The sequence below is a fragment of the Cetorhinus maximus genome, chromosome 2 (assembly GCF_964194155.1).
Source record: "Cetorhinus maximus chromosome 2, sCetMax3.hap1.1, whole genome shotgun sequence".
Taxonomy (NCBI): Eukaryota; Metazoa; Chordata; class Chondrichthyes; order Lamniformes; family Cetorhinidae; genus Cetorhinus; species Cetorhinus maximus.
The window spans coordinates 44,037,620-44,048,070 of record NC_135880.1 but is presented as its reverse complement, the minus strand read 5'-3'; positions in this window follow the sequence as shown (position 1 = coordinate 44,048,070).

Genomic DNA, 10,451 nt, shown 5'->3' with positions numbered 1-10,451 from the left:
GGCTGGGCCAGCATTTATTGCCCATCCCTAGCTGCCCTTGAGAAGATGGTGGTAAGCTGCCTTCTTGAACTGCTGCAGTCCATGTGGTGTAGGTACACCCACAGTGCTGTTAGGAAGGGAGTTCCTGGATTTTGACCCAGCGACAGTGAAGGAACGGCGATAAATTTCCAAGTCAGGATGGTGAGTGACTTGGAGGGGAACTTGCAGGTGGTGATGTTCCCATCTATTTGCTGCCCTTGTTCTTCTAGATGGCAATGGTCGTGGGTTTGGAAGGTGCAGTCGAAGGAACCTTGGTGAACTCCTGCAGCGCATCTTGTAGATGGTACACACTGCTGCTACTGTGCATTGCTGATGGAGGGAGTGAATGTTTGTGGATGTGGTGCCAATCAAGTGGGCTGCTTTTTCCTGGACGGTGTCCAGCTTCTTCAGTGTTGTGGGAGCTGCACTCATCCAGGCAAGTGGGGAGTATTCCATCACACTCCTGACTTGTGCCTTGTAGATGGTGGACAGGCTTTGGGGAGTCAGGAGATGAGTTACTCGTCGCTCGATTCCTAGCCTCTGACCTGCTCTTCTAGCCACAATATTTATATAGCTAGCCCAGTTCAGTTTCTGGTCAATGGTAATGTTGATAGTGGGGGATTCAGTGATGGTAATGCCATTGAACATCAAGGATCGATAGTTGGATTCTCTCTTGTTGGAGATGGTCATTGCCTGACACTTGTGTGGCGTGAATGTTACTTGCCACTTATCAGCCCAAGCCTGGATATTGTCCAGGTCTTGCTGCATTTGGACCTGGACTGCTAATATGATTGCTAATACTAGTATGATTCAGTTATAATCAACAAATATGCCTTTATATAGCATCTATACTTAATTGTATTATAAAAAATAGGATTAATCAATGGAGCTGTACTCCTTTCATCACCCATACGCAGAACTGTGCTTCAACTGCCATCTCATTTTTTTATTAATTCATGGTATGTGTGCATTGTTGGCAAGGCTATCATTTATTACCTATCCATCTTTAACTGCAGTCCATGTGGTGAAGGTGCTCCATAGTGCTGCTTGGGAGTTCCAGGATTTAGGCCCAGAAGCAATAGTAATGACCCGCCCCCAGGTGAGGTTCCCCAAAGCTGTTGATCCATGCGAGGCCGCTCAATTTGTCACCCTCTGGCTGGGACACCCCCAAATTGTTATGCCCGGGGTGAGGAGGGATGAACTGGCTCTGTACTTATTCAGCACACCCACCCCTCTGTTGGTCGCAAATTTAATCTAAAAAGAATCCCTTTCACAAATACTTTTTCCCAGACCTAATTGTTCTAGTTTTGAAGGAGCCAATTTGATCAGACTTTCTTGAGTTAAAGGTAAGAGTAAGCTTATTATCTACTCAAGGCAAGAAAGGATGAAAGGATAAAACATATGCATATATGGTCAGACAGGTTAAAAGTCAGAATTTAGCTTGAAGTAAGCAAACAGTCTTTAACTCATGGGGAGTATGTGGTTGAGCTTTGCGTTCATTGCAATTCGAGATTCCAGTAGAATTGACTTCAGTCAGCGAATAGTTGGTTTCGAGGTTCCAGTAGTGTTGACTTCGGTAGAGAGAGAGAGAGAGATTGGGATACCTGCAAAATGGTGATTTGCAGGGATACTGTGAGTGGCTGTTACTCCTGAGTTAAGTTCCAGCAGTTAGTTCTGTTGAAGAGTCATGCGGACTCGAAACGTTAATTGTATTCCTCTCCGCAGATGCTGTCAGACCTGCTGAGTTTTTCCAGGTATTTTTATTTTTGTTTTTGTTTCAAGCTTCCAGCACTTGCTCTCTCTCAGAACACCCACCAACATACAAACACCAGGGCAGCTTTTCAGCTCACTTTTAATCCCTTCTTTGTATATTCCAGTAGGAAGCAAATTCGCAAATCTGTCTGGGGATTGCTCACAGGATTTCTTGATGAGATGATACTCAGCTTCCATTGTGTCCCATAGTTTCTGGATGTCTTTAGAAGTACCTTGTCTGGCAACAGGGTGGGGTTCCATTACCTCTTAGGGACCCACCCTGCAGCAGTCCAGCCAGTGGTTTGTGTGCACTTTTTTAAAACTCAGGACTTACTTTTAAAGTCCAATATTTCTGGATGCAATTCGATGTTTTTTCTTCATTATCCTGACACAGTGAAGTAATGGCAATATATTTCTAAGTAGGGAACTTACAGATGGTGGTCTTCCCATCCACCTTTTTCCCTTGTCTTTCTAGGTGATAGAGATCATGGGTTTGGGAGGTGCCGTCGATGAAGCCTTGCTGCAGTGCATCTAATAGGTAGTACGCACTGCAGCCAGAGTACGATGGTGATGGAGGGCATGACTGTTTAAGGTGGTGGTTGGGGTGCCAATCAAGCAGGTTGCTTTGTCCTGGATGGTGTTGTTGGAAATCATTTAAATTTGGAGCTGCTTGTTGTTAGATCTGCACTCATCCAGGCAAGTGGAGGGTATTCCAACACAGCTCCAAATTTAAATGATTTCCATATAGATGGTTGTCAGAATTTAGGGAGCTCTTGTTCTTGAGGCCATAGCATTTATCTGGCCAGCCAGTTAGGTTTCTGGTTAATGGTGATCTGCATGATGTTGACAATGGGAGATTCAAATGTATTAACACTGTTGAATGTTGAGGGAAGGTGGTAACTATCTTGTTGGAGATGGTCGTTGCCTGGGACTCATGTGGTATGAATGTTACTTGCCACTTATCAACCCAATTCTGAGTCTTATGCAAGTCTTGCTGTATAAAGGGACACTGCTTTGGTTTCTGAGGAGTTACGAATGGAACTGAGTACTGTGCAATCATCAGTGAATATCTGAGGTTCTGACATTATGATGGAGGAAAGGTAATTGATGAAGCAGCTGAAGATGATTAGGCCTCGAACACTACCCTGAGGAACTCCTGCATTGATGTTCTGGAGCAGAGATGATTGGTCTTCATAACCTCAACCATTTTCCTTTGTCCTAGTTATGACTCCAACTAGTGGAGCATTTTCCCCCTGATCCCTATTGGCTTCAATTTCACAAGGGTTCTTTGGTGCCATACTTTCTCAGTCAAATGCTGCCTGAATGTCAAGGGCAGTTACTTCCATCTCACCTCTGGAATTCAGCTCCTGTGTCCATGCTTGGACCAAGGCTGCAATGAGGTCCAGAGCTGAGTGGTCTTGGCAGAATTACAAATTGAGTGTCACTGAGCAGGCTATTAGTGTGTAAGGGCCACTTGAGTGCCCTGTCAACAATACCTTTTTTGATGACTGAGAGTAGACTTCTGGGGCTGGATTTTACCGGCCCTGGGCACAGGCTGGAACTGATGGGGGAGGGGTGTACATAAAATGATGAGGGAGTGTGGAGGGGGGTTGTGCCGTCTCCTTCCCGCTGCCAGGTTATAATTCCAACAGCAGAGAAGGTGGCGAACAAGATTTCTTTCTGCCGGAGCTGGCATTTCACCAGCAGTGAGGAGGGGTTTGGGGTAAGGGGAGACCATCCAGTAAACTCTGGAGGACTCACAGCAGTCTCAGTGTTTGAGGAAGGGACATCCTATTTGGACACTCTTTGGGCCAGGGGGGGGGCACCCCCCCACCCCCAGCAGCAATGGCTGCCCCTGTGGCAACGGCACTGCCTGCACTCACCAACATCTGCCCCTCAGTGGGGCCTGCCTGACTAATCCCATTATGAGTGCACTGTCCATTCTTTGCATCCTCTTCTTGTAAATGTTAGGAACTAGATATAGTTTTAAGTAAGTTATATTTGTATTTTGTGGGTGTTAGGAATACGCTACAGATTTAAATTTAATTTATAGTTTATATTTGTGCGTTAAGAAAGGTGAATCCTGGATTTGGTTTTGTTTTAGATGTTCTGTATAACGGAGCCAAGAAGTCTCTAAGCCCTGTTTGTATACCTGCATTTTTAATGAGATTTTATGATTCTTGAAGTGAAGAGCTGTGTTACCAAGGGGATTAGTAGTTTAGGGAAGTTAAAACAAACACAAGGGAGAGAAAAACAGTGCTGTTGCCTAGTAACAGGGGCCTAGAGAGAGAGACCCACAGAGAGACAGGGAGAAACAGAAAGCAATTTTAGTTCAGTTGGTTTGTGGAAACCACAGGGTGAAGACAGAAAAGTCTCAGAACAAGGAAAGGTCCCAAAACCGGAGAGTGTGACAAAAAAGGGCTCACAGGAAGATCTTCTAATCAAAGGAAAAGAACAGGAATCTGAAGAGGTCCTGTTAAGTGAATGTAAGAGTGAGGAGCAGAGGAAAAGGCTCCACGTTAAAAGATGCGGGGAGCAGACTTGGAACAAAGTGGGCATGTGAGAAGCCACAAGATTAGAGGAGACATCCAAAAGTGGGCGACTCCTTACTATTGGTATTTGGAGCAGTGGTGTCCTGTTTGGCAGAGCCAAATACCTGAGAGGGTGTATGTAAGGTGAAGCTTGAATGCACGTGGCAATCCGGGGAGAGGAACATCGGAAGGAGAGATCGAAAGTCTGGAGGTGGATCCTTGTTAAAGACATCCGAGAGAAACTGTCGTTTTGGAGAAGATTCCAAGCTAAGTTCTTTGAGAATGGAGATTGGAAACCCTCATGTGAAAGACAGAGTTTCCATGAGACCAGTTGGCTCACAGTATGACGAGGTTCTGTGTGAGTTGATGAAAGATCCATAGCATCTACTTTGGGTGGCATCTGTCACTTGATCTTGGAGTGTGGTGTGTCCAACCACAGGTCCTATTGGTTTACATGGACTGTATGCTTACTGTGAACATTAGAGTATAAGATGAATTTTGTAACTCGTGTTATTCTTACATATCTGTATATATCTGTAAAGGTGTGGTTGTGGATAAGGAGTAGTGTAATATAGTTCATCTTTTTCTTGTTTAATAAATATTTTACTCTTTTGTTAGAAGTTCATCAGCAGGCTTCTGTGACTCTGTTCAATAGCTGCCCTCCCCGTTTCTAAACATAAAATAAAAGTTAGGATCTGTCAAGCCAGGTTCCACCCAGGGATCTGACGACCAACAGTAACATCAGCTGGGATCATAACCCAAGTGTAGTCGCAGTAGTGGTCATCACGCCCCATGATGCTGTTGAGGAACCTGAGCTGCCAGCCCTCCAATTGGCCGGCATCTCTTGGGTGCCAACAGTTGCCCTCAATTAATTGGCTGCTGCTGAAAAGATGCAGATTTGCATTCTGCAGACTGCCAAAGCTGGCTCATCAGCCACTTTTGGCCCAGCTGTTGGACCCCCACCACGATGATCAAATCTAGTCCCTGGGATGCTATTTGGCTGGTAATTGGATTTGTCCTGCTTGATGTGAACAGGACATGCCTGGGCAATTTTCCACATTACCAGGTAGATACTAGTGTTGTAGCTGTACTGAAACAGCTTGACTGGGGCATGGCTAGATTGAAGCACAAATCTTCAGCACTAGAATTTGGGCCCATAGTTTTTGCGGTATCCAATGCACTCAGCTGTTTCTTGTTATCACATGGAGAATACTCTCCACCATGTTGTGTGGCCCTACCACCATGCTAAACGGGATAGATTTTGTACAGATCTAGCAATTCAAAACTGGGCATCCATGAGGTGCTCTGGGCCATCAGCAGCAGCAGGATTGTATACAACCACACCTGTAATCTCATGGCTAGTCACATCCCCCACTCAACCATTACCATCAAGCCAGAGGATCAACTCTGGTTCAATGAAGAGTGCAAGGGAGCATGCCAAGAGCAGCTCCAGGCGTACCTAAAAATGAGGTGTCAACCTGGTGAAGCTACAACACAGGGCTACTTGCATGCCATACAGCAGAAGCAGCATGTGATAGACGTGATCCCACAGCCAACAGATGAGATCTGAGCTCTGCAGTCCTGCCACATCCGGTCATGAATGGAGGTGAATAATTAAACAACTAATTGAATGAGAAGACCCCACAAATATGCCCATCCTCAATGATGGGGGAGCTTAACACATCAGTGCAAAAGACAAGGTTGAAGTATTCGAAACCATCTTCAGCCAGAAATGCCAAGTGAGTGTTCTCCATGTGATATCAAGAAATGGCTGAAGGTACTGGATACTGCAAAGGCTTTGGGCCCTTACAACCATTCTGGCAATAGGGCTGAAGACTTGTTCTCCAGAATAGCCATGCCCCTAGCCAAGCAGTTCCAGTACAGCTACAACACTGGCATCCATCCAGCAATGTGGAAAATTACCCTGGTACATCCTGTCCACAAAAAACAGGACAAATCCAACCAGGTCAATTACCGTCCCATCGGTCTACTCACGATCATCAATAAAGTGATGTAAAGTGTTGTCAACAGTGCTAGCAAGCAGCACTTACTCAGAAACAACCTGCTCACTGACGCTCAGGGGTGAGATGAGAGTGACTGCCCTTGTCATCAAATCAGCATTTGACTGAGTGTGGCATCAAGGAACCCTAGCAAAACTGGAGTCAATGGGAATATGGGGTCAACTCCACACTGGTTGAACTCATACCTAGCACAAAGGAAGATGGTTGTGGTTGTTGGAGGTCAATCATCTCAGTCCCGGGACATCACTGCAGGAGTTCCTCAGGTTAGCGTTCTAGGCTCAACCATCTTCAGCTGTACCATCAATGACCTTCCCTCCATCATAAAGTCAAAAATGGGGATGTTCGCTGATGATTGCACAATGTTTGGCACAATTCGCAACTCCTCTGATACCGATGTAGTCCAGAACCATATGCGCCAAGACCTGGACAACATTCAGGCTTGAACTGTTAAGTGGCAAGTAACATTTGTGCCACATGAGTGCCAGGAATGGCCATCACCAACAAGAGAGAATTTGGCCATCTCCCCTTGACATTCAATGACATTACCATCGCTGAATCCCCCACTATCCACATCCTGGAGATTAAAATTGACCAGAAACGAAACTGAACCAGCCATATAAATATTCCCCATCTCTGTAATCTGTTCCAGTGCCACAACTCTATGAGATATCTCTGCTCCTCTGATTCTGGTCTCTTGAGCATCCCTGATTTTAATTGCTCCACCATGTTTTCATCTAACTAGGACTTAAGCTCTGGAATTGCCTCCTTTCACCTCTCTGCCTCTTTTTCCCCCTTTAAGGCTCTCATTAAAACCTACAGCTTTGACCAAGTTTTTTGGCCATCTGTCATAATATCAATTTATGTGGCTGGGTGTCAAATTTGGCTTCATAATACCCCTGTGAAGCACCAGATGTTTTATTACATTAGAGGCATGATATAAGTGCAAGTTTTTGTTGTTGCTGACGAGTTTGATGAAAATACCTTTTACCTTTTTGAAGATTAAAAATTTCTTAACTGTGAATATAAAGTTATTAACCTTATTGAGGATAGAAAAAAAGAAGAAAGAACTTGCATTTATCCAGGGCTTTCACAACTTCAGGTGACCCAAAATGGTTCACAACAACAACATGTGTTTAAATAGCCAACTGAGTTAACAGCCCTCCCCCCCAGCCTCAGGCCTCGGTTTAGTACCTCATCCAAAACAATGCACCTCTGAAAGTGCAGCACTCCCTCAGCAATGCACTGAAGTGTCATCATAAATTCTAATCTCTCGGGTTTAATCCCAGGGTTTTCTGACTGAGAGATGTGAGTGTTAGCATGATAAGCCCCGACTAAAATTAAGTGAACTATTTTAATACAAAAATTAAAATTTCTGGGGGAGCCATGGGCAGAATTTTGCAGCCCCGTTTCGGTGGAGGCGGGGCTGTGAAGTGCGGTGAGCCATTCAGAAATCCATTGACTTCAGCAGGGCCATAAAATCCCACCAGTGTAAAATTCAGCCCTATGTGTGCACACATTTTAGAAATACACTGCCAATTTTATTGCTTCAATATTTGGATTTGCCCTTCAAGCTTTCAGGTATTTTTTCCTTCAATAGAGGGGAAGGAAAGATTGGTATACCTATGAGTTAAGCTATAAAAACCATCCTAATACATGTTCTTACGTCATAGGCTTATAATCAGAGTCATTCTTGAGTTGCTGGCTTCTTGAAACTGCTGTTACTACTTGGGAATCAGTCTTCAGGATCATCCATACTTCCCAACACTCACTCAGTAAAGTTCACTTTGTTACCACATTTCACAATGAATCATTATGCTGAGCAAAAAAAAGGTACCATTTTAGGGATCAATTTGAATCATTGGTATGAAAATGTTGGTATTCAGCAGGACCTGGGTGCCCGTGTACTTGAATCACAGAAAGTTAACATACAGGTACAGCAAACAATTAAGAAAGCAAATGCTATGTCAGCCTTTACTACAAAGGGATTTCAGTATTTCAGAAACACAGTATTCCAGAGCACTGTGTACACCAGACTTGTCCAACCTTTTCGCTCGGGGGGCCACATTTCCGCTTTTTTCTCACTCAAAGGGCCAATACGCAAATTTCAGAAAGATAGGGTTTGGCACAACATTAAAAGTGAATTTCAAAATAAAGTTGTGGCATGAACAAAAGAAGCAACATGCTGAGCAAAAATAAAGCAATATCAAAATAATAAATTGATCCTTAAAGGGTGATTAATAAAGAGCACCATTACAGCGTGAGAGGGACAGGGTCTCTTTGTCTGGCTCACTCACCCTCACCCATCGTGAATGGGTGTGATTGTGTGTTGGTGTGTGGGGATGAAGATGAGTGGGAATCCTGTGACTGCTACTAAGCCAGCCACACACGTACTCACCCTGTACAACCCCCCGACCCCCACCCCCCCTACACACACACACATGCTTGCCCTGCCCCCCACAGACACACACACACACTCAACCTGCCCCCACCATACACACACGCACACACACACACACACACACACACAAACACACCCACACACACTTGCCCTGCCCCACACACACATACTCACCCTGCCCCCCCACAGGCGCACACACACACGCTCACCTTCCCCCACCACTGACGCACAGAAACACCCAGCCCCCCACACAATCACCCTGTCCCCTCCACACACACACTCACCCTGCCCCCACCGATCACACACACTAACCCTGCCCCCCCAACACACACACGCACTCATCCTGCCCCCATGTACACACACACTCACCCTTCCCCCTACACAGACACATCCTCACCCTGCCCCCATCCCACACACGCACATACTCACCCTGCCCCCCACACACACATACACACACATCCTGCCCCCATGCCAAAAACACTCACACACACTCACCCTGCCCCACACACACAATCACCCTGCCCCACACACGCTCACACACTCATCCTCACCCTGCTCCCCCACACACACACTCACCCTGCACCACACACACACACACTCACCCTGCCCCCCCACCCCCCCCACACACACACACACACACACACACTCACCCTGCCACCCCCCCCACCCCCCAACCCCCCCCACACACACACACACACATACACACCCCTGCGTGGCAGTGTGAGTGCGTTTGTGGCAGGGTGAGTGTGTGTGTGTGGCAGGATGTGTGCGTGTGGGGCAGTCTGAGTATGTGTGCGTGACACTGTGAGTGTGTGTGTGTGGGGAGGGGCAGGGTGAGTGTGTTAGTGGGTGTGTTTTTGGGGTGGGGTAGGGTGTGTGTGTGAGGCAGGGTGATTGTGTGTGTGTCTGTGTGGCAGGGTGTGTGTGTGTGTGCGTGTGTGTGTGGGGCAGGGTGATTGTGTGTCTGTGTGGCAGGGTGTGTGTGTGTGTGCGTGTGTGGGGCAGGGTGATTGTGTGTGTGTTTGTGTGTGTGTGTGGCAGGGTGAGTATGTGTGTGTGTGCATGTGTGGGGCAGGGTGGTTGTGTGTGTGGGGAGGGTAAGTGTATGTGTGAAGGGGGTGGGGCAGTCTATGTGTTTAAATGTGTCTGAGGCAGGGTGAGTATGTGTGTTTGTATGTGTGTGTGTGTCTATGTGTGTGGTGTTGGGCAGGATGAGTGAGTGGATGTGTGCGTGTGGTGGGGGGCAGGGTGAGTGTGTTAGTGGGTGTGTGTGTGTGTGTGTGGGGGATGAGCAGGGTGATGTGTCTGTGTGAGTGTGTGTGGCACGGTGCATGTGTGTATGGGGGGGCAGGGTAAGTGCGTGTTTGTGTGTGTGGAGGAGACAGAGTGAGTGTGTGTGTGTGTCTGGGAGGCAGAGTGAGTGTGTGTGTGTAGGGGCTGGGGCAGTGTGTATGTGTGTGTGGGGCAGGGTGTGTGTGTTTGTGGGTATGTTTGTGTTTGTGCGCACATGCATGTATGTGTGTGTGTGTGTGTGTATGTGTGTGTGTGTGTGCACGTATGTGTCGGGGTGGTAGGGTGTGTGTGCGTGAGACAGAGTGAATGTGTGTATTTGTGTGTGTGTGCGTGTGTTGGGGGACAGGGTGAGTGTGTTAGTGGATGTGTGTGTTTGCGGGGAGCAGGGTGAGTGTGTGTAGGGGAGCAGGGTGATGTGTCTGTGTGAGTGTGTGTGGC